The 26,193-nt window shown below is 36.4% G+C and overlaps 1 pseudogene; it reads left to right on the forward strand.

Annotated features, from left to right (window-relative positions):
- The first annotated feature begins 4,517 nt into the window (after nucleotides 1–4,517).
- The window catches only part of LOC123037476, a 32,339-nt pseudogene continuing 10,663 nt past the window's right edge, over nucleotides 4,518–26,193 (forward strand).

Here is a 26,193-nt window from a genome sequence, read left to right on the forward strand (position 1 = left end):
AATATTAAACCAACAGTGCATTGTTCATGTAAAGAAAAATAATCTATTTATGTATGTCGTCATATGCTTTAACACCGTTTTTTTACCCTTGCATACCATAACAACAAACAAAAGAAAACTTAACAGGAAGAATAGGAAAATAGACCCATAAGCAAAAAAATTATTACAAAAGAACTTAAAAACGAGAAAGGAAAGCTAACTTCGGTCGGTGCCGAAGTTGATATACCCTTGCAGAATACTCTGTAAATTATATTCTTCAAAATTATTCATAAGATGCATTCTTAATACTCATAAATCATAAATCACATAATCCCAACTTCCTAACTTTAAAAACACCAAAGTTATAGCATTTTCAATCGTTCAGTTATATGGCAGCTATAGGATATAGTCGGCCGATCCTTATGAAATTTGGTAGGTCGGACTGATTGGCCAAAAATAAAGCCCATAGAAAATCCCAACTTCTAACCTAACTTTTTTTTATACCCTTGCAGATGGTATTATAATTTTGGTCAAAAGTGTGCAACGCAGTGAAGGAGAAATCTCCGACCCTATAAAGTATATATATGTATTCTTGATCAGGATCACCTCCTAAGTTGATATAAGCATGTCCGTCTGTCCGTCTGTCTGTTTCTACGCGAACTAGTCTCTCAGTTTTGAAGATATCGAATTGAAACTTTGCACACACCCTTCTTTCCTTTGCACGCAGTATATAAATCGGAACGGCCGGAATCGGCCGACTATATCCTATAGCTGCCATATAATTGAATGATCGGAAATGCCATATCTTTGATTTTTGTAAAGTTAGGAAGCTGGAATTTTCTAAGGGTTTTATATTTGGCCAGTCAATCTTAACTACCAAATTTCATAAGGATCGGCCGACTATATCCTATAGCCGCCATATAACTGATTGATCGGAAATGCCATAACTTTGGTGTTTGTAAAGTTAGAAAGTTGGGACTTTTTATGAGTATTAAGAATGCATCATATGAATAATTTTGGAGAATATAATTTACAGAGTATTCTGCAAGGGTATATCAACTTCGGCTCCGCCCGAAGCTAGCTTGTTTTTCAGTATGGCACTCAGAAGTCATCCCAACCAAGAAGTTTGTTGTCATGGAAAACTTTCTATTTGGTACTGTTGTGAAAAACCTTAAATATACTCTGGAAGAGCAGTGCGAGATTGGCAAAAAGTTGCGAAATTTTACTAGTAGGCTTATAGTAAAGTGGAAAGACTGTGGAAGAAATAAGGATTTTTTCGAAACCAAAAACCAGGAATGGCTAGATACGCCGCTGGTATTAATGGAAATATCATCTTCAAAAAATGTTGGACGTCCACAAAATGATTTTCGGATTGTTGCAAGTCCACAAATTGTCAGACCTTACTGAAGATGTGCCATCAGATGCATTGTTGGTAGCTGCAAGGTACAGCTTGTATAACGCTGGAAAACGCAGTGCTTCACAGTTGGTTTCAACGGTAAACGCCGACGAAGAGTTTAGAGGTAATAAAATGAAAACTATGACTACCCCACAGCGTCTACCGTCAAAATTTTCTGATGAAAAAGCACTGGCCCTATTTGTAGATGTTGGACATACCAAGTGCACATGGAATTTGCCAAAGAGAGCAGCCAAAGGACAAAACGCTGATATATATCCATGGTACGATAAACTGCATTGTGCGAAAAAAAAATGCTATCCCAGTGTCATCACGGTCACTGATAATTTCGCTGAAGTAGCACTACAAAGCTTAGTGGACCATACGAATGCTAGGATTATTGAAGCACACCCAGAAAGTTTTCCAACCCATATTGAAAACAATAATAACACCCAATTAACTGCTATTTAACGTACATGCAAAAATTTGATGACCTTGATGGAAACATGAGAGATCAATATTTATTTTCAATTTGTATGGTGCCATTAACAGTGCAGAACGGAGCGATAGTTTTATGGAAAAACAATAGACCTTCTTCTACTCGATATTGCATATCAAATATTTTACCAACATTAGTGAGTGGCTTTAGAATTGATCACCAAATTCATATGACCTTGCTTGATGACAAAAAGTTCAGTGTCATATCGGAATCTTCTTCGCAAACATGCAGAATCTGTAACGCAGCTCTAAGGAATATGAACGATCTGAATTTGGTGAAGAGCTTGTCTATTAATGAAAACCTCTTTGAATATGGCTTATCAAGTCTTCATGCGTGGATTAGGTTTTTCGAGTGTGTTTTGCACATTGCATATAGAATTCCGATACAAAAGTGGCAAGCTCGTAGATATACCAATTGATACTGCTGGCAGTACAAACAACGGAAACACTGCAAGTAGATTTTCGGAACAACCAAATTTGGCTGCTCGTATAACAGGAGTAAGCTATGATTTAATACATCGATTCAGTGTAGTCTTACGAGCACTGGCATGTTGCCACGAAATAAATTCGGAGGCATTCCTCACTCTCTCTCTCATGATTGGCGTACGGTTTTCGTCGATCTGAGTACTAGGCTTTAGAAGTTATTAATTTAATGCCGCTAGCGAGACTGTGCATCCGTTCGAAACGGTTGGGATTTTTGACAAATGTGAAACTCCGATTCCCACAGAGCACATCCACCATCCGATAACAGCTGATCTGAACAGCTGTGGCTCTTAATTTTAGCCCGTTGCTTTTTCCACAAGATTTTAAATAAGCACAACAGCGTTATAAATTATACTTGGTAGCAGACTGCAAGTGATCTACGCGAACAACCAAATCGAACTAATACGTCTGCAGATTTTTGCCAGCCTGCAGACAAAATATGAAAAGGTATTGCCCAATATTGTCTAAATGGTAACAATCAAGTTCATTATATATAAATATGTGTTTCTTGTTTTATTATAATTTAATATTTTATTTCATTTTAAATGTTCTGCTCCATTTTGTGAGTAGGGTACGCGCCTAGGAAAGAGTGGAGCAACACATAATGCTGCCAAACGGATAAGGAAGTAATTTATTAATTATTACAAGTATAAAAAGGTATTTTTTTAATTGGCGCCTTCCCTATTCAAAAGTTACTCTCCATTATTTTTTTAATTTTTCGAAGTGAATGTTTCAATTTTCACTGTCTAGAAGAAGAGCTTAGAGTTGCACCGAAAAAACATCGCCTAACTATCTTATAAAAAAGTCCGTCAAATTTATGTGGGGAACTAACTGAAAATTTTCGGAACTGCAAAACCTTATGGACCATCCGTTCAACGGGTGGTCGATGGATCTCTGTGGGAAGACGGCAAAAAATTTTCTATGCTCCGCGTTGAATGTTTGGTCAAAATTTAAATATATATAAATTAAAAAAAAGGAGACCAGAGGAGCACTTTGACAACCCAAAGTTTCAATATAAACACAAATTGTTGCCTTCAAGGTCAACCGATTTATATCAAAACTCTAAACACTAAAAAAGTATGTTCGTCAAAAATCAGCATTTTTACACACGTTAAAAAAAGAGCAAATTTAAACAATTTTGATCTGATTGTTCCTATGGCAGCTATAAGATATAAACGCCTGATCGGCAAGATTTTTTTAAATGATCAGTGTACACAACAAAACAAAAACGATTTCCAACAATATATCTTTAAACCACACGAAATATCGGCTTAATGGCATTTATTGAGATTTTATCAAAATCGGTTAAATATTATACATCGATAGATAAGTCTTAAACAGTTAAAATAAACCACATCTTGGCAATACACCTACGCTTTATACTCAAAGTTTATACTCAAAAATATAAAAAATTAACATCTTAGACGACGTAATATCGTTACATCGATGGTTTTTTTATTAAACAAGAAAGAATATATATTTATATATCCTTACAAAACGACTACATTCTATTATGCCTATATTACTAAAAATAATGAAGCTATTTCGATTTTTCGCTGCATTTTGCAATCGTTTCTATGGCAGCTATTGTTGTCCGATTTTGATAAAACTAAAAGCGTAATTCTGATATAGTATATAATTACTATATCTCAAAAAAATATTTTGATAAATAAAAAAACAGTTAAATAAAATTTTTATTCGTTATTATTTTTTTTAATTTTAGATTTTTTTATGGAAGCTATATGAAAAAGATGTTCGATTTTAATTTAACAAACCGTAATTCCATTATATAAGTTGTTTGGTAATGACATACCGGTTTCTTTATTGATTTTTGACGACGATTTTAACGTAGTTAGCATTGTCCGATTAAAGTGCTATATGTACCGTTGTCTTCGATGATTTTCTGCCATTTTGATGGTAACTTGTATATGCCTCTCCTAAAGAAGTCCTTGTCCCTACTGGCAAAAAACTCGACGATTCGATTTTCACAATCCTCCCTTGAACTCAATTTTTGTCCATCGAAAAAATTTTGCATGGCCAAAAACAGATGGTAATCGCTTGGGGCAATCTCCGGACTATAAGGTGGATGCATTAACACTTCCGAACCAAGCTCCCGTAGCTTGTGACGCGTCACCAAAGATGTATGGGGCCTGGCGTTGTCATGATGGAACACCACGCCCTTACGATTCACCATGGCTGGCCGCTTCTGTTCAAGTGCAATCTTCAATCGTTCCAGTTGTTCACAGTGGAGGTCAGAATTGATGGTTTGGCCATGGGGCAACACTTCATAATGGATAATTCCTCTGATATCCCACCATACATACACTCAGCAACACCTTCTGAGCCGCCAGTCCTGGCTTTGCCACCGTTTGAGACGACTCACCGTACTTCGACAGGATCTTTTACGCCTTATGTTGTCATATGTGATCCATTTTTCATCACCAGTGACTAACCGATCCAGAAATGAGTCGAGTTTATTACGGTGCAACAAAGATTCGCAGATTGATACACGGTCGAAAAGGTTTTTTTGGGATAACTCATGAGGCACCCATACATCGAGCTTTTTTGTTAAATTTTTCGATTTTAAATGCCTATTGACGGTTTCCCTGCTTAGTTGCAGCTCCTCTGCGATGGCTCTAATAGTCACATGACGATCTCGATCCACTATTTCCATGATTTTATCCGTATCAACGGTCTCTGGTCGTCCGGAAGGCTTGGGTGTTTCGGTATCAAAATTGCCACCACTGTTCGGCGGTTTGAATCAAAAGTTTGTTATCTCCTAAGACAGCAATAATCTGTCTGCGAGATTCCGCAGCAGTTTTTCCCTGTGCGAAATAAAATTCAAAAATTACCCGAATTTCTGCGTTTGTGAACTCTATTTCAATCGATTATAACGTGGAAACTCATGTAAACAAACTATATGTCATTTTTAAGGTGATACCAATACCTTTCAAACGATATACAGCATTGCCAGATCCGATTATATTTGACTTCACAAGCGAAATTCGAATGTAAAAATCGGTATGTCATTACCAAACAACCTAATATTTAAATATTACCAAATCCCAAAGAACAACACAAAAAAAACGACAAAGCAATGCCATAGTATTATATTTAAATAATACAAAATTAAAAAAACAACAATGTTATACCTTGTTTAATTTTTTTTCCCGATTGTTCCTATGAGAGCTATGTGACATTGTCGCCGATCTGGCTCGTTCCGTCTTATAAACTACCTGCAATAGAAAGACAACTTTTGAGAAGGATAGCTTTAAAGCTGAGGGACTAGTTTGCACAGAAACGGACGGATAGACGAAAACTTTCACTGAAACTTTTCACCCTCGCAGGGGGTATTATAATTTTGGTCAGAAGTTTAGTACGCAGTGAAGAAGACGTTTCCGACCCCATAAAGTATATTCTTCATCAGGATCAATAGGGTAGTCGATATAGCCATGTCCGTCTGTTTCAATACCGTTAGCGAGCTCAGTTTAAAAACTAGCGAAACTTGCAGAGTCGTCCTAAAACATGTGTACGCAGATCATGTTTAAAAAGCAATCGGATATACCATGCAAAAATTTAAGTTATTTCGGGCAGTGTATAAGCTTTTGAAATTCATCTTTCCAAATCTTATTTTTATACCCGTGCAGAGGGTATTATAATTTTGGTCAAAAGTGTGCAACGCAGTGAAGGAGACATCTCCGACCCTATAAAGTATATATATTCTTGATCAGGATCACCTCCTGAGTTGATATTGCCATGTCCGTCTGTCCGTCTGTCTGTTTCTACGCAAACTAGTCTCTCAGTTTTAAAGATATCGAATTGAAACTTTGCACACACCCTTCTTTCCTTTGCACGCAGTATATATGGTGGAACGGCTGGGATCGGCCGACTATATCCTATAGCTGCCATATAACTGATTGATCGGAAATGCCATAACTTTGGAGTTTGTAAAGTTAGGAAGTTGGGATTTTTTATGAGTATTAAGAATGCATCATATGAATAATTTTGGAGAATATAATTTACAGAGTATTCTGCAAGGGTATATCAACTTCGGCTCCGCCCGAAGTTAGCTTTCCTTTCTTGTTTTATGCATACCTTGATCAGGGTAAAAGCGCGTGCCGATCGGTCGTCTATATCCTATAGCTCCCATAGGAACATAAGGGTGAAATCGCGTAAAATTTGATATTTTCCAGGATATTTCGCGCAGCATATACGCTATCGACATAAATCCTTCCAAATTTTATTTTTTTATGCATACCTTGATCAGGGTAAAAGGGCGTACCGATCAGACGTCTATATCCTATAGCTCCCATAGGAATAATTGGGTGAAATCGGTCCAAATTTGATGTATTTCAGGATATTTCGCGCAGTGTATAAGCTATTGACTTCAATTTTTCTAAGTCTTATTTATTTACGCATACCTTGATCAGGGTAAAAGCGCTTGCCGATCGGACGTCTATATCTTATAGCTTCCATCAATATTGTTAAAATCTCTGAAAATATCTTTTTTTTAAATTTTTATACCATTGCAGAGGGTATTATAATTTCAGTCAAAAGTGTGCAACGCAGTGAAGGTGACATTTTCGGCCATATAAAGTATATATATGTCGCACGCATGTTTTATTTCTTATTGCTTATCCGTTCTTTCGTGCGAGGCGGATACACCATTCCGCCAACGTAGTCTGGGCGTGGGCTTGAGTGAGACAGATAGTGTTCGTCATAACTCACCACGCTGAGAGTGTTTTTGAAGGTGATGAGGAATTGAAAAGGAACCGATAGGAGTTGAAAAAGTCATACTGATTGTGAAATTCAAGAAAAAAACGTTTCGCCGAAAGTCCAGTTGAGGACTCAGAATCTGGATCCTCGTCATCAGAAGTGGGACCCGCCTTACCCCGCCTCAAGCCAATGATGCAAATCTTCTAGCAATCTTGGAGTTGCAAAATCGTAATTTCGCCGAACTAACAAAACAAGTGCAGTGCTCTCAAAATGAGCCAAAAGATGTCAAAACCATTGTACTGCCAAAGTTCAACCCTGATCGTGTAGGATCAGACGCGCTGTCCTGGTGTTCAACGGTCGACTACATTTTGTCTGAAAACCAGCTCGTGGGCAGCGCTCTTGTAATAGTCCTCAGCAAATCAATGGAAAGCACCGCATCTCACTGGCTCTCGCAGACATGTTTTACCGGCATTACATGGCAGTAGTTCCGAGAATTATTTTTGCAATATTTTTCAGGAACGGAGACTCTGGCCGCCACCGTTATGAATATGCTAAATGGACGCCCAAATGAAGGAGAGTGATTGTCGTTGTATGGGAGCAGAATGGTCACTTCACTTATGGCCCGCTGGAAGTCGCTCAGCGTCGAGCAGATTGTAGTATCCCTTACGTTGGCACATGCAGCTGGAATAGATAAACGATTGCGCCGTTTGGTTTTTACCACGGATATCCAAAACCGAAACGAGCTGCATCAGGTACTCAAAGCCTTTTCGTTTGACGTCAGACAGAGCCAGCATTCGGGTGACAACGTACCAGCACCACAAGGAAAAAGAGTCAGGGCTATGCCTCACATCACGAGTCACAACTGTGGCAAGCCCGGCCACAAGAAGGCGGATGTCGCATTAACAAAGAGACAACTCAGCGTCAGCAGCCCCGTAATCAACAATCTGGATATACTGGAGGAAGAGATCGATCATCCGTCATCTGTTACAAATGTGGAAAAGCTGGACATGTATCTACGGTCTGCCCGGATCGTCAGGAGCGTCCACCAATCAAAAGCAACACCATCAAAGATGTGAACATATGCACCGTACTTGAGCCCTTAGGACCGTTGCTGCAGTTTGGTGAGTCGTTCCAATTTTACTTCGACTCATCAAGGAGACTGCATCGCTGAGATTATCAGGGACTAGAATAAACAACGTAGTGACACTAAGGGGTATAGGTGGTAACTCCGTTTGTAGTACTTTACAGATTATGGCAAATGTTTTGATTTGTGAGCGTTCTTTTGAAATATTATTTCATGTAGTTTTAGATAATCATATCAAATACGACGCTTTGATTGGCCGCGAAATTTTGAGCCAGCGCATCGGCGTGACAATTACATCAAGCGCGCTCACAATGTTTAATGAAAAGTCTATATTACCTGTCGTAGTCTCCGAATGTACTCCTGACCTGGCTGATGTTGATACCGATTTGCTTGGACCAGATAAAGATAAACTGCTATCAATATTACAGAAATTCTCAAACTCATTCATAAACGGTATCCCACAGAGTCGCGTGTCTACGGGACAGCTAGAAATTCGTTTGATTGATCAAAATAAGACAGTTCAGAGGCGACCTTATCGTTTGAGTGTGGAGGAAAAAGAAAAGGTTAGACATTATATTCAAGAACATAATAAGACCCAGTTCCTCTCCTTTCGCGAGTCCGATGTTACTTGTCTGGAAGAAAAATGGCACAGACCGTCTCTGTGTTGATTATCGGGAGCTTAATGCCAATACTGTTTCCGACAAGTACCCGTTGCCACTTATATCTGACCAGATAGCTAGGTTGAGTGGGGCTAGGTTTTTCACGTGTATTGATATGGCCAGTGGGTTCCAATTTATTGGACTGGTCTCGTATTTTCGTCAGTTTGTTCCCAAGTTTTCACAGTTGCTAAGACCCCTCTATGCTCTAACTTCAAAAAGTATGTCATTTTTATGGGAATTAGAGCACGAGCAAATACGATAGAAAATAATTTCTATCCTAACTATCTTTGATCCACAATTTCTTATTGAGCTCCATACAGATGCGAGTGCTGATGGCTATGGCGCAATTTTATTGCATAAAATCGAACACAAGCCACGAGTTATCGAATACTTTAGTAACGGACCTCGCCAGCGGACTCGCGTTAACATTCGTACGAACTGGAAACACTTGCAGTTTACAATTCTATTAAGCATTTTCGCCATTACTTACATGGTCGAAATTTTGTCGTGTTTACTGACTGTAATTCGCTCAAATCCTCTTGCACAAAAGTAGAACTAACTCCGAGAGTCCAGATGGTGGTCGTACATGCAATCTTTTAAGTTTGATATACAGTATAGGCCAGGGGAAAGAATGGCCCACGTAGATTTTCTGTCTCGAAATCCCATATAGGGGTGCAGAAACATCGAGTGAAACATCGATAACATCGATGTTTTCAAAACATCGAAACCATCGATGGTTCGTGACCACAATCGATGTCCACCAACACCACCAGAACCAACGTCAAACGAGCCAAAATGCACATTTTCATGTTTGCAAAACAAATCAAAAGTGAAGTCCACCCGAGCCGATGCCATTATTGCCACAAGGCAATTTATGGAAAAGGAAAACACTCCTGACACTTGCGACCCCTTAAAGTATTGGGAGGTATGATTTTCAAATAATTATGACAAACATGTTAAATAAGAAATACTTTTTACAGATGACTGATGACAACAAATTAAAATTGGTTGCAAAAAAATATTTCTGTGTACAAGCCTCGTCCTGTGAGTCTGAAAGGGTGTTCAGCAAAGCTGGACAAACTGTATCTGATCGCAGAACAAAGCTTAAACCTGAAGTTGTTGATCAACTTGTTTTCCTCAACAAAAATAGACACTTTAAAAGATCTCAAATAAACCTCATTGTTATCGTTTGTACTGTTTTGCCTTTTCTTTTTTTTTTTTTAAACATCGATGTTTCACTCGATGTTTTTTTTTAAAACATCGAAAACATCGATGGGCACGAACATCGATGTTTCTGCACCCCTAATCCCATATCATTAGATCGCATCAAGTCAAAAGGTACAGTGGAAAAACATATAAATTTGACAGAGATCACTGACAATTGGTTGTTAGCTGAGCAGCAACGCGACGAGGAAACGTCGTCTATTGTTTCTAAATTGCGTAACGATGATCTTTCTGAGGATTTGGCCAAAACGTACGAATTAAGGGCAGGTACACAATATAGAAAAATTAAAAGAAATGGGAAAACTCGTTCTCTCCCTATCATCCCAAAGCCGTTTAGGTGGTCGGCCGTAAATAATGTGCACGAGTCTATTATGCACCTTGGTTGGGAGAAAACCCTTGAGAAATATACGAGTATTATTGGTTCGACAAGATGTCTAAGTACGTTCCCAAATTTGTCGACAACTGTATTACATGCAGACTTTCAAAGCCCCCATCTGGCAAGGTACAAGCCGAACTGCATCCTATACCGAAGATTGACATCCCGTAATATACAGTCCACATGGACATTACAGGGAAGCTTAGTGGTAAAAATTATCAGAAGGAATATATAATCGTGTCAATAGACGCGTTCACGAAGTTTGTTTCTTTGTCCCATACAGTGAGGCTAGATACAGAGAGTTGTATTAAGGCATTAAAAGCGCTAATATCATTGTTCGGAGTCCCTTCTCGTCTGATTTCAGATCGGGGACGTAGTTTTTCTAGTACATCATTCCGTATTTACTGCACAAGGCACAAGGTTGGTGACTACATAGACCCCAAGTTTAGAGGACCGTTTTTAGTGACCGAAATATTAGATGGAGATCGGTATAGACTTAAGGCATTAAATAATAATAGGACATATAAATATTCTCACGAATATTTGAGACGTATGCCTGAGAAGGGGATTACCACAGAGTTGGATGATGAGTGTGATGATGAAGAAGCCACGGAGCTATATGATGAAGATGCCACAGATCAAGCCGGTGAGGGCTGTGATTTTGAAATAAAATGAAATTTTGGAAATGATCGGTGAATTGTTATTTGGCCGGCTTATGAACCAAACTGCGAGCTATTTATGATGGCCGGTTTGCCTGGATATAAGCTGTGGGCTAAATTAACTCATTTATTGACTGGCCAGTTTATCTTGTGGATGACTGTGTGCTAGTTGTTGGCATGATTTTTGTAAATTTATGAAGGATATGATGGCCATATGAAAGAAAAAGCTGAATTGTAATTGTTTGAATTTAAGTTGGTGGTAATCCGGATCTCATGGCAAAAGATATATGAAGATAAGACATTAAAAACAAGAAAGGAAAGCTAACTTCGGTCGGAGCCGAAGTTCATATACCCTTGCAGAATACTCTGTAAATTATATTCTCCAAAATTATTCATATGATGCATTCTTAATACTCATAAAAAATCCCAACTTCCTAACTTTAAAAACACCAAATTTATGGCATTTCCAATCGTTCAGTTATATGGCAGCTATAGGATATAGTCGGCCGATCCTTATGAAATTTGATAGGTCGGATTGATTGGCTAAAAATAAAACCCATAGATAATCCCAACTTCCTAACTTAACAAAAACCAAAGTTATGGAATTTCCGATCAATCAGTTATATGGCGGCTATAGGATATAGTCGGCCGATCCTTATAAAATTTGGTAGGTCGGATTGATTGGCCAAATATAAAAGTCATAGAAAATCCCAACATCCTAACTTCACAAACACCAAAGTTATGGCATTTCCGATCAATCAGTTATATGGCAGCTATAGGATATAGTCGGCCGATCCTTATGAAATTTGGCAGGTCGGATTGATTGGCCAAATATAAAACCCATAAAAAATTCCAACTTCCGATCAATCAGAATCCTGAACAAGAATATATATACTTTATAGGGTCGGAAACGCTTCCTTCTACCTGTTACATACTTTTGCACGAATACAATATACCCTTTTAGTCTACGAGTAACGGGTATAATTAGCTCATAGTTCGTTAATATTTGGTTGGACCTCCTTTTGGAGCAATAACTGCTAGTAGACGGCGATGCATACTATGTACATCAATAAATCAATAGAGATCTCCAGCTCTAGCAGAAAGTCTCAGATTGTGGTCATCGCATGTTCTTGTAAGAGTAGAGATTGTCCCATATTGTCCTCATGAAAAATAATGGAGAAACTTCAAAATGGATGAAAGGAGGTCAGAAAGCTGTCAAAAAAGCAAACAGGAAAATGGAAAGTCTGCAAATAGAAAAGGGAGTGCCTAGTTTTTTTCAGTTTTCGTTGAAAACCACCGTTTTTTGGCGTGCGAGTTTTTGAGCTAAAAACCCGCCTTAATAACTGGGTTAAATAATAAACCGTTACAAAATATGCGGTGATTTGCTTCCTTGCAAGCTAATAAATTATTATTTATAATATAATATCCTTGGGAAAACACCAGTGAAATCAGTAAAATACTTAATTTTATATGATGGATTAAAAACTGTTGCCTATAGAAGTGTTTTAGGAGCCACGTATTGATAAAAAATAAATACAATTTTTAAAGACAGCGCCATGAACGATAGCCTCTAAAGAATACATGCTTGACAGATTATACATATAAGCCCAGGCGTCAAGGAAGCCAACAGGATAACACACGTTTAATCTCAATGAGCCTGCATGTGTGCTTGCCGTCTTGCCCTCATGCGTGTGTGGCTGTTTGAGCTTTGCAATTAAAACTTAAGCACACAATCATTATCATAATCCTCAATCGATATCATGGTTCACAATGGCAGGAAGGGTAAAGGGTATACCACACGATAGCATATGTATGCGTATAAATACTCCAATACTAGTATGTTACCACACTCGTAAAGATGTGTCTTGCGTCTAGTCCACTTCCGGAGTGTTTTTGTTTCTCAGGCTAGACAGCTTCATTCACAACGCGTATGCGCGTTTTTTGGCGAAGGCCACAAAGATGCATAATAATCTGAGTTAATGGATCAACCTCTTGCACTGACAGTCAACTGTCCGTCTTTCTGACTATACTTTTGTCCGTCCGTTTCTACGCAAACTAGTCTATTAGTTTTAAAGCTATCCGGATCATCCGTTGGTAGTAAAGCCTAGTACTCAGATCGACAAACGATTACGCTAGCGTAAAAACTTTAATCTTTCCAGTGTGACCAAAATTTCGAGAGTTCATCAGATTTAAGCATGCTACGGTCGTACTGTCAATCAGCTGGGTTTTATTGACAAGCAGTTAAAATTCAAATATCGTATTTGCGGGAAAGAGCTTTTAAAAGATACCTTGGCAAGACAAGTCTCAACAAAGAAATTAAAAAACAATACAATTTAAATTTAACAGTTGTTTTTTTCATAGTTGCACTTTTATTGTGTTTTTTCGTACATTCTTGACCTAATGCCAGCTGTTTGCCTCTCGCTCTCTCTCATGACTGGCGTACGGTTTTCGTCCATCTGCGTACTAGGCTTAAGGCAGGATCGTCATTCTGTTGTCATATAAAAATCGAAAAAATAATTAAAAACAAATTTTTTGTAACATACAAGCATATATTCCGTGGTATAGTCTATCTGTAAAATTTTACAGAAACCGTTTTAGTTTTATAAAAATCGAACGACAATATTACAAAGCTCCCAAAAAAGACCGGATAGTAGAAAATAAATACGGGATTAAGAAAATAAAAAACAAGAATAAAACAGTTTATTTTGTTGAAAAACATTTTTTGCATGTTGGCGGTCTCGAACCATTTTTAAGTTAATTTTAGTGGAATAAAACAAAAATAGAAAAACTGATGTATTGTGCTTCTCCGGGTAAATCGAAGATGTATTTTCAATATTTTTGAAATATAGTAATTATTTACTATTTCAGAATTACGCTTTTAGTTTTATCAAAGTCGGGCAACAAAAGCTGCCATAGAAACGATGGCAAAATGCAGGCAAAATCGACATAGCTTCATTGTTTTTAGAAATCGTTTTGTAATAACTGCAAGGGTATATAAGCTTCGGCTTGCCGAAGTTTGCTTCCTTTCTTGTTTTTTAGAAATTTAAACGTCTACTTATATTTTTTGCTTACTATCTGTTCTCGATCTTGTAAAAAAAAATGTACAGCACAAACACAAGACTAGAACCAGAACATTTATGATATTTCTGTGGTATAAGCTTCACTCAATAGTTTTTTTGTTGTTTGTTCCTCTTTTATATTCTTTAGTAAGGTCTTTATTTTTTAAGGTTAACTGAAAGTTATTTTTGTCTTACCTTTTTTTCGTTTTTTTTCTTTTTACAACTTAATCATTTGAATATTTCTGGAATTTATTTGATTCTCAGGCTTCCTTTCATGCCAACTTGCACCACGAGTAAATTATTAATTTATTATTTTAAAGATCGATAACCAAACTTTTTTTCAGACGAATCCACCGAAGAAAGCGCTGTGTTCGATGGTTATTTTATTTTATTTTTTTATTTTAGTTTGGCCTTTAATTAATTTGGAACTCTAAAACATTGAGTAGAGCTTAATGTTCCCACTTCTTGAGGGTCGGGCCATCCAATAAAATGCAAAATGAATTGCCGAGTCTCTCCAAATCAAATTGGTTTTGAACTCCTCTATGTTGGAACTTAAAATTTTTTTTTCTTCTTTCTAGCTCACACAAATTATTTGGACTCGGCAGCAATTGGATTAATGCTTTTGACAGTTTTAAACAATTGCTCTCAATATTATTTCTGAAGGCGCGTACACCACTTTAGCAACATCTCACAATTCTCACAACTGGCACTGTGAAAGGCTCAAATAAAAAATTACATTTCTCCCTGTTGACCTTATCCGTTTTCTCTTACCAATATTTAGTGCAGCCAACTCCCCCTAGATGGCGGTCGACATGGTTCTGTTCCCTTTTCAAACTACCATCGCTACATAATTGTGTTCCTTCTAATTTACCAGGTGCAAAAAGGTAAGCATTAAATGCCACAAAAATATTAATCTATGGCCGCCACAAGAACACCACTCGCTCCTATTCTAGGAACCCGCGCATAATACCCAAGTTGCATATTTCGATCTGAAGAACGAGGAGGCCGTAAATGGAATCGCAGAAATTGGCAATCAAATCATTAAAAGATTATAAACGTCCTCTCATTTCTTAAACTGCAGAGAAAACTTAAAAAATATTAATAGCTTATTGGATATACCATCTTTTACAAATTGTCACATTTATTTTTTTGAGAATAATTAAAAAAAACTATAAATGTTCTCGGCCAAAAAAGACATATTTTTAATGTCAGATTAATTATTTTATAAGCATATAAAAGATGTTGTACTTTTATTAAACAAATTTTCATCGAAAAAAAATTAAATGAGCCGTTCGCAGCCAAGCTCCGTAGGCGCCTCCAAGAAAAATGGTTTTTAGGTGAACAGCATAACTCGTTACTGGCTCATCAGAAACAAGAAAGGAAAGCTAACTTCGGGCGAAGCCGAAGTTGATATACCCTTGCAGAATACTCTGTAAATTATATTTTCCAAAATTATTCATATGATGCATTCTTAATACTCATAAAAAATCCCAACTTCCTAACTTTAAAAACACCAATGTTATGGCATTTCCAATCGTCAGTTATATGGCAGCTATAGGATATAGTCGGCCGATCCTTATGGAGTTTGGTCGGTCAGATTGATTGGCTAAAAATAATCCCAACTTCCTAACTTAACAAACACCAAAGTCATTATTTTCAATCGTTCAGTTATATGGCAGCTATAGGATATAGTCGGCCGATCCCGCCCGTTCCGACATATATACTGCGTGCAAAGGAAGAAGGGCGTGTGCAAAGTTTTAATTCGATAGCTTAAAAACTGATAGACTAGTTTGCGTAGTCTGTCTGTTTCTGTCTGTTTCGAATTGAAACTTTGCACACACCCTTCTTTCCTTTGCACGCAGTATATAAGTCGGAACGGACGGGATCGGCCGACTATATCCTATAGCTGCCATATAACTGAACGATTGGAAATGCCATAACTTTGGTGTTTTTAAAGTTAGGAAGTTGGGATTTTTTATGAGTATTAAGAATGCATCATATGAATAATTTTGGAGAATATAATTTACAGGGTATTCTGCAAGGGTATATCAACTTCGGCTCCGCCCGAAGTTAGCTTTCCTTTCTTGTTTTTTATTTTTAACTGGCTTACTGAGAAAATAACGTGCGTTGGGCAGAAAGCGTCTCAAATATTCGCGTAAATAAGGCACCACTTTTTTTAAAAAGGCCTCGGAGAAGTAAAGATAAGTAAAACAAAATCACCTTTTAACGAGGGAAAAAAGGTAACAATCGCACTTCCATACAAAAATTTTTATTGCAACTGAAAACACTTTATAAAATTGTAACAAAAAAAGGAAGATTTCTGCAATCTCGAAAGCTAAAAGAACTCAAGTCTAGGTGGAGATCGACAAAATCGTTTTCAAAAAAATCGCTAGGACGTGAATACAAATACTATCTTTAGGTTATAATTACGTAATTCTTTAACTTTAGAAAATTATGTCCATAAAACTAAACAGCCCTTAGGAATAAACTTTGGGCGTTTAGAAACAAGACGCGGAAAAAAGCTAAACTAGCGGGTTTTGCATAAATACTAATATTTAGTTTCATTCGACACGTAGTTTCGACAAGAGTGCAACATGCAATTCCTTAAATCATTATAACAGACTTTTAATTCTGCGTATATATATCAGTATTCTCCTCCTCACATTCTAAAAGTGCGAGTCGTCACTACGTGCACTGACGTCCACAGTGATCTACTGCTGTAGGCGAACTGGTAGAGGATGAGAGTTCTACTCAGACGGGCGTACTGAAATGGCATCAAAAGTATTGAGAAAAATCGATATCAAAAGAAAATTGTCTCTACTAGAACGCCATCAGTTAAATCAATCTGTACCCAATGAATCAAATTTCCCTGAGATAGATGGTGTGGTGACTACTACCACTACTCGCAGTTGCAAAAACACCGTTTGTTCTTAATCAGTTTCATTCTTGGTATCTGTACTAGAACGCTATATATTTTATTGGTTTTCTTAAAAAAAAAAACCCATATACATTCTTTGCGTTATACGAAATATTACCCAGAATGTGCGTGTTTTTAATTCAAAGAATAAAAGAATAAGGGGTATATCCATATATAAATATTTAAAAACTTACCGAACCAATTGATATCGCAATACTCTTATCTGAAAAAAGAATGTAAAGAAAGGGTTCAATATTGTTTGAGTTCAATGAATTTAAATTAATTCGCAACAAATTGAAATATCAATAAATAATTTTACTGTACAGATGAATATGTCCGGATAAGTAGCTATAGTGCAGAACATTAACAGAAATTGAAAATGTAGAATTTTCACATCGTAAGGAACAACAATACGTTGGATAATCACTTGATGTTGACATTCCAGCCAACCAAACGGATAGTCTCAGCTCAATTTTGGTTTTTGCATGTGATAGGGCAACATTTAAACAACATGTGTGAATTTTTTTTATTCAAAAATATTAAAAATTGAGTGAGATACAGGCAATCTCCGGCGGCGCCTCGAAGTAAACACGTTTTGCGGTGTACACGATAACTGGTCACAGAATCATCTCAAATGAAAAAATCAAATTGCATTAGTTAAAGGACAAGATTCCTAAGGTAACGCTGTCGAGTTTTTAATTTTTTTTCGATTTGTTAAGGCACTTGAAAGTTAAAAACCACGATTTTCGCCCGAAACGTCGAGATTTTTGTTGCTCTAAAGATCATAAATTTTCAAAAAAAAAAAAAACTTGACAGCGTTACCTTAAGAATTTAGTAGAGAAATACTGTGCAAAATCTCAAAGCGATCCGTTCGATAGATTTTGCAGGATCGTGTACACCGACTTGGAAATGGCAACTTTTCAGGAGCGTTTTAAAGTTTGGGACACCCTTTGTTCAACTGCCCATAAGTTCGGAAGTTTTGCTCGGATCTATCTAAAATTTTAACACAATATTCTCAAGATGTTGTGCATTAAGGAAAAAAAATTCAAAAATAAATTTAAATACTATAAAAAATTTAAAAATATAACATTGTTGTTTTTATACACTTGCAGAGTGTATTATAATTTCAGTCAAAAGTTTGCAACGCAGTGAAGGAGACATTTCCGACCCTATATATACATTAGACATTTACGCCGCCGAGCCACGCCGCCACCGTCGCCGATTTTTGTCTTTTTTAAGGTGCCGCCGCCGAATCACGAAAATATCAGCGCGGCGGCGGCGGCGTTCGGCGCAATAGCAATTTGTTTGATGCTTTTAAGTAATCGAATAAAAGAATCGATATTGTCCAAGCTCTCATCTCTAAGTCTTATCTCTAGAGCATTTCACAGCTGTTGACCTCGTGTGTTACTTTGATTTGAATTGTGCGCCCATTTCGCGATTTCATAAAGCAAGTTTTAAATTATATTATTCGTCATACATATATGTATATGTATGTATTTTATATTTTAAAAACAAATAGATGGATAAGACACTGAGCATGTATTCAATCAAACTTCAGCGAAGCACAGCTCGTAAAAGCAAAGTGTGGGATTTCTTTGGCACCTTGCTAGTTATTTATGAAAACAAATCCATTGAAGAAGACAAGGTTTTTTGTAAGCTGTGTTTGGAAGAACAGAAAAAAGTCGACGAAACTACAATATTTTCATGGTAAAATATATTTTTTACTTAATTAAAATCCAAATAAGATGTAAATTGTTTCAGTGCTAAAGTACAGTCATATTCAAAGAGCTGTTCGACAGGAAATTTAAGTCGTCACCTCAAAAATGATCACAATTTACGCGATATCGATTCTCTGGGTAGTTTATTGGCTGCACGAGGGACATTACCAAACTTCTTTAATAACACCATGCCAATTAAATCTCCAAGAGATAGAAAATGGGCGCTGGGACGTGATTTAGCTTTGTGGATGGCTAGAGATCTGCTGCCATTTCATACAATAAGCCATAATGGCATTAAAGACTTCTTAACAATATATAAAGTTGTGGTATCTGCAAATGACATTCCACACTTCAAAACTTTGTCAACAACAGCTTTAGACGATGTATGCATTTTAAAAGAAGCAATAAGGATCGTATCAGGACAAAAGCACTTCGAAGAAGAAGTAGTTATATCACATTTACATTTCACTTCTTGTCGACGAATTTTGAGATGAAGCATATAACGCTAGAAACAAAATACGTGACAAAATCTCATAAGGCAAATAATATTCTAACAGAGCTCGAAGAGGTAACTGAAATGTATCATTCGGAAATGGGATCAAATTTTGTGGTAACCGACCAAGGAAGCAATGTCAAAAAAGCTATTAATTTGGGCTGTATAAACAACCACTTCTGCCTTGGACATGGTCTTCACAAAATTTGCTTAATATAGATGGTTACAATTCCGTGTCGGATTTTAAGAATTTAGTTGTGAAGTGCAAAAATATTGTGAGTGCTTTACGATTTAAAACACATGTATTAAGATGCCAAGCTGACGCTCTTCAAAATGAGGTTTTGTCAAGCATCGACAATTTGGAGGAACTCCTCGCATCTGAAGATAATGATTGGGTTAACTATGATGAAGATTTTGGCCGCTAGATGATGTTCCCTTGAAGACATATAAACACATTAACAACCCTAATGATTTGCATAGCAGTTTGGTGGACAAGAGAAATGTTTCGCTAAAGAACTCGGTTCCAACTAGATGGCACAGCGTGTTAGCAATGCTAGACAGTCTCGGGTGTCAACGAACAGCAATAAATAAATTGCTCACAAGCAGCAATAAGAATCATGTGATACTATTCGAGGCTGAAGCACAGCTTTTATATAAACTAACAGAATTCTTAAAAAAGTTTAAAGACGCTGTTAACATTCTGTCTGGAGATAAATATCCATCAATAAGCGTGGCCTTATTAATTCGTACGGAAATCGTATCAATATTGAATGAAAGCACAAACAGCGAGCCACTTGCTTTGACTTCGATGAAAAACAATATAAAAACTAAATTGAATAATAGATTCCCTTTATCGGATATACTAGTCTGTGCATCATTATTAGATCCGCGATTCAGCTCTCTGGATTGTGTGCTTGATTATTGTGGTGAACAAAATTTTAAAAAAACGGAGTTTTTGTTAAAAATGTATAAGGAGCTACTTGGCGATCCACAACAAGATATTGATCAGCAGGATAGTTCCAGAGATGGTTCATCAGCATGCAAAATTTTAAAGCTAGCTCAACGACACTCCAAAAATACAAAACGCAGCAATTTGGAAGCTGAATGCCACCTACTTTTAAGTTTGTCCTCATCCCAAGACGTTTTAACATTTTGGACTGAAAAGGCACCCGCAATGCCATTGTTATCGAAGCTGGCACAGAAGGTGTTGTGTATTCCGGCAACGAGCACACCTAGTGAGCGAGTTTTTTCGATTGCTGGTCTTACCGTTTCTCAAAAACGATCGCAGCTCAGTCCTCATAATGTTAATAAAATTATATTTATACATGATAATTATGAAACATGCAAAGAAAGTTTAAAAAAATAAAAAATTTAAGAAATTAAGAAAACTTTTATTAAAAAAAAATGTTTTTACTGCGTACGCCGCCGGCCGCCGACAAATTCGACGGTTTAGCTGCCGCCGCCGCCGCCGTTTCCATTTTAACTCTACGCCGCCGCCGCCGGCTTTTCTTGACCACCACGGCGCCGCCGACGACCAAGCCATCGGCGTAAACCTCTAATATACATATATCGATGAGCATTACCAGGAGAGTCGATCTAGCCATGTTCGTCTGTCCGTCCGTTTCTACGCAAACTAGTCCCTTAGTTTTACAGCTATCTGCTTGAAACTTTTCAAAAAGTGGTCTTTTTATTGCAGGTAGTTTGTAGGAACGAGCCGGATCGGGCGACTAAGACAATATAAAAATTTTGTTCCATTTTTTTCTTATTTTTTAAGACTTTAAATAAATAGATGCAAAGTTACAAGCCTAACAAGAGAGAACGCTATAGTCGAGTGCCTCGACTATTAGATATCCGTTACTCAGCTATTGTATTGCGCCATCTACCCCAAGACATTGGTACCACGGGCCATGAAAGGCGGAAATGTAGGCGCTAGCCAGGCTTAAGCGTTTAATGGGTTTTTGGGCGTTAGAGTGGGCGTGGCAAACTTTTATTAGGCCAATCAATAGGTATTGACGAAACAAATACATAACAATTAAAATTTTCATAATTGCATCAAAACTGTGGCCACAGCTTGTGGCTTGTGGGCGTCAGAGGGGGCGTGGCACCATTTTGAAACAAACTTGCGCCGCGTAGGAACTCCTAAAATCTACATGCAAAATACCAATCTTCTAGCTTTTATAGTTTCCGAGATCTCTGCGTTCATACGGACAGACAGACGAACAGACAGACGGACAGACGGACATGGCTAGATCGACTCGGCTAGTGATCCTAAACAAGAATATATATACTTTATAGGGTCGGAAACGCTTCCTTCTACCTGTTACATACTTTTGCACGAATACAATATACCCTTTCACTCTACGAGTAACGGGTATAACTACATCATGAATGTAGGCACATTTTTTTATACATTTTCCTAATTTTCAGAAAAAATGATCCCTAAAATGTATGGTAAATAAGAAATATTTTTCTGTTTATGTTTTAGAAAAGTTTTTCTTATTTTTAGGCCTTTCTAAGCCATTAGAAGGACACGACCTTAATTTGACAAATTTGAATTTCTTGTTATTAGGGTTAATTTTGGTATGAGTGTAATTTCCAATTACAAAACAATGTTTTTGAATCAATACATTTCTCAGAAAATTGTTAACACCATCTAAAGTGTAATCTTGTAAAAATTTAGATGCATTTCATTTGTCACTAGCAGAAGAAACAGCAAAGTTGCTTAAAAATCGAAAGAGTTTGAAATGGTTACCTGAGTTTCAGAGAAACTCAACTTAAACTAACTTTTATCACATTAGTAGTCCCTAATGCGAAGTGTATGTAAAAGAGAGTGCCTGCTTATAGTCAAATTTTATAATCTTTGTTATATAATAGCTCTTGCTCAGCTAACCAATTTTAAAATAAATTTGATCCCAACTGATGGGGCATTGTCAAATATATGAACTACGTTTTTTTTAAATATGCAGTGACGTCATATTTAACACAGGAATTCCTAATAATTTCTAAAACAATGTTTCAACTTGTAAATGGTAAACAAAACAACTTGCTCTTCCTTATGGAATGCGTTTGCGATCTTTGGCCGTTTGAAATAAACTTGCACTGCGTTTAATCAATCTACATGTTCAATCTCAAGTCTCTAGCTCTTTATAAAATTTCCGAGGCGCCAAATTCATAGTCAACAGATCGAGGGGCACGATTCGTGAGAAGATAGACGTTTTAAGATTGGCAGAGAGTCAAGATTTGAGATTATAGGAAAATTTTATTATAGTGAGAATATAATACTCTGAAAGGCTCATACAAGTCTTAGTTATATCTACCATTATTTAATTTAGGAAAATATTATTTCTAGTTAATCTACTTGGCACAGAAAAGTTAAGCCCACTTACCAAGTCGAGGCTATCAGTCTCACCATGAATAAGGTTATAGATGAAGAAAGTACCAGGCATCGTTCTACGGTTGGCTAAGGAGAGTAAATTAATTAACAGTGAACTAGACTAAGAAGGTAAGATAACATTTGCATCCCAGATTCGGCGTTAAGAAACAAGAAAGGAAGCAAACTTGGGCAAGTTTATACAGCCTTGGAGTTATTACAAAACGTTTTTATGGCACCTATTTGATATTGTTATCGGATTTTTAGAAAACTATTTTATTTTTTTTAATTTTTAATTTTCCAATGGAAGATTGGAAATAGATGCTTGATTTTAATTTAATTAAAACCGTACCAAATCCCAAAGAACAAAAAAATTAAAAACAACACAGTTATACTTTACAAAATTTTTTTTCCGATTGTTCCTATGGGAGCTATGTGATATAGTCACACGATCCGGCTTGTTCCGACTTATATGCAATATAAAGACAACTTTTGGAAGTAGTACTCAGATCGACAAACGAGTGCGCTAGCGTAAAAACTTTTATCTATCCAGTGTGACTAAAATTTCGAGAGTTTATCCGAACTGAGCGTATTACGGTCTTACTGTCAATCAGCTGGGCTTGTTGACAAGCAGTTAAAATTCAGATATCGTATTTGCGGGAAAGAGCCTTTAGAAGATATTATCAACTACGTTGGCAAGACAAGTCTGCCGCTGAACAAATAAAATTAAAAACAAGAAAGGAAAGCTAACTTCGGGCGGAGCCGAAGTTTATATACTTATAAAAAATCCCAACTTCCTAACTTTAAAAACACCAAAGTTATGGCATTCCAATCGTTCAGTTATATGGCAGCTATAGGATATAGTCGGCCGATCCTGCCGCTCCGACTTATATTCTGCGTGAGGAAGGAAAAAAGGGTTAGTGCAAAGTTTCAATTCGATATCTTTAAAACTGAGAGACTAGTTTGCGTAGAAAGACGGACGGACGGACAGACGGACATGCTTATATTAACTCAGGAGGCGATCCTGATCAAGAATATATATATAGGGTCGGAGATGTCTCCTTCACTGCGTTGCACACTTTTGACCCAAATAATAATACCCTCTGCAAGAGTATAAAAAGAGCTCCGAAGGTTAGTGTTGACACAGAGATATAATAGAGGAATATTGTGGGACATAATATAATATTAGGTTTGACTTGGATATGGTATAAGAATAAGGCTGTATTAAATGGACTGAAGTAGAGAATTGGGCAAATAAATACACGTCTGGACTATACATTACTTTAATATCGATACACCAAGGTGGTTTATTGGAGATTGACGGAGAGAACCACGGAACACAGGAATTAAGAAACAATATTATTTCAGTGAACAAAATATTAAGAACAACAGTCATATTATTGCATGATTAAATATCAAACAAATTAAAGACAGAAAGAAAATTAGTTGGTCTCAGAACGTCTGCCTGAAAGCGGCATACCAGAACAAACTTACACTGCACCCAAATAATCTCGAAAGAACCTAACACGGGTTTTGAACAGAACTCGCCTACATCGAAACGATCTTCCAGCCCTTTAGTCTAAAGTCAGTCTTCATGACTGTTTGTTTTATTTTTTAGTTTTATTTTTATGATTTGATATGCTTATTGTTGTTAATAAAGCTGTATGTTTACAAAAAAATTTGCCTTGAACATTGTTTCGTTTGGTTGACTTTCCTGTTTTTTTCATTTCCACTGACAAAACACACCCTATAAGACTTGTGTTGAGTAAATGGTTCCAGACGATAACTTTGGACAAACCTCTGTTTTATTTAAAATTTTTTTGCTGTTCCTATCGCTAGCGTAAAACTTTATCTTTCCAGTGTGACCAAAGTTTCGTGAGTTCATCAGATTTAAGCGTGCTACGGTCGTACTGTCAATCAGATGTGTTTGTAGACAAGCAGTTAAAATTCAAATATCGTATTTGCGGGAAAGAGCCTTTAAAAGATATTAAGCCTAGTATCCAGATCGACAAACGATTACGCTAGCGTAAAAACTTTAATCTTTCTAGTGTGACCAAAAGTTTGTGAGTTCATCAGATTTAAGCGTGCTACACTCATAGCAAAATTAACCCTAAATTTTAGAAATTCGCCCTAAAACTTTATTTTTTCTAAATCCAAGAAAAGATTTATATTTTCAAGAAATTTTTTTCTCAAAACAAGAAAACTTTTCTTAAATCAAGAAAGTGTTTCTCAAATGTAGAAATTGTCGCCATAAACTAAACTCACCCTAAATCCAAGAAAGAATTTCTATATTTTAGTAAAAATGGTACTTATTTTTAAAAATTTTTTTCTTCAAATTAGAAATTATGCCCTAAAAAATTATTTACCCTAAAAAATAGAAAATTTCTCAAATTAACCTTAAAAATTCGATAACCCTTAAAAATAAAAACGCTTTCTTAAATATAGAAATATTTTCTTAAATATAGAAATATTTTCTTAAATATAGAAATATTTTCTTAAATATAGAAATATTTTCTTAAAAATAGAAATATTTTCTAAAAAATAGAAATTAATCCCAAAATATAGAAATATTTTCTATAACATAGGAAACATTTTCTAAAATGACCATAAAATTGTTCTAACCCTGTCTGAGTAGCCTAGGGGTTAGAACGTCTGTCTTTTTTTCTTTTCTTACTTTTGTTATAATCACAGATGAGAAGTAATGCTTAGAATGACTAAAGGTTTTACCTCTTATGGAAAAGTAATTAAAATATTTTTTGTCATATGAAATATCATCTTAGAAAATTTATTTTAAATATTTCGACTTTCACAGTTGCGACTTAACGAGTTCTAAAAACTTTTTTAGCCTAATATTCTTCGCAAACGCGCCATCATATAGTCTTTGGTTTGGCTCCATTCAATGTCTTTGAAATCACGCGCGGGAGACCTGGGTTCGAATCCCACCGACGGACGAATAAAATTAAAAGTTTTTTCGGATAAGATACTTATCGGATTTTACTTGTAAGAACTGAAATAAATAATAATTGTACTAATTTCTCTCTCTCTTCCCCACAGAATTACAGTTGAGATCGATATTGGCAAATTCATTAGTGCAATACTAATACAAAATTGGTGACTTTTCTGAACGAAAAGCGAAGTGCTTAAATCATATATACGTACATATAATCCTGAATGAAAAATTACATCATGATGAATGTAGGCACATTTTTTCGAATTTTTAGAAAAAATACCCTACATTTAAGAAATATTTTTCTATTTTTTAGAAAAATTTTTCTTGTTTTTAGGGCTTTTTGCCTTAGATTTTAGAAAGGAACGCCCTTAATTTTAGAAAAATTTACCCTAAAATTTAAGGTTCGATGCCTTTGAAGTCAAAAATAAGGCGAATTTCTTGTTTTTAGGGTTAATTTTGGTATGAGTGTACGGTCGTACTGTCAATCAGCTGGGTTTGTTGACAAGCAGTTAAAATTCAAATATCGTATTTGCGGGAAAGAGCCTTTAAAAGATATTATCAAAAACCTTGGCAAGACAAGTCTGCCGCTGTACTAAGAAATTAAAAAACAATACA

The sequence above is a fragment of the Drosophila rhopaloa genome, unplaced genomic scaffold (assembly GCF_018152115.1).
Source record: "Drosophila rhopaloa isolate 14029-0021.01 unplaced genomic scaffold, ASM1815211v1 contig_164, whole genome shotgun sequence".
Classification (NCBI taxonomy): Eukaryota; Metazoa; Arthropoda; class Insecta; order Diptera; family Drosophilidae; genus Drosophila; species Drosophila rhopaloa.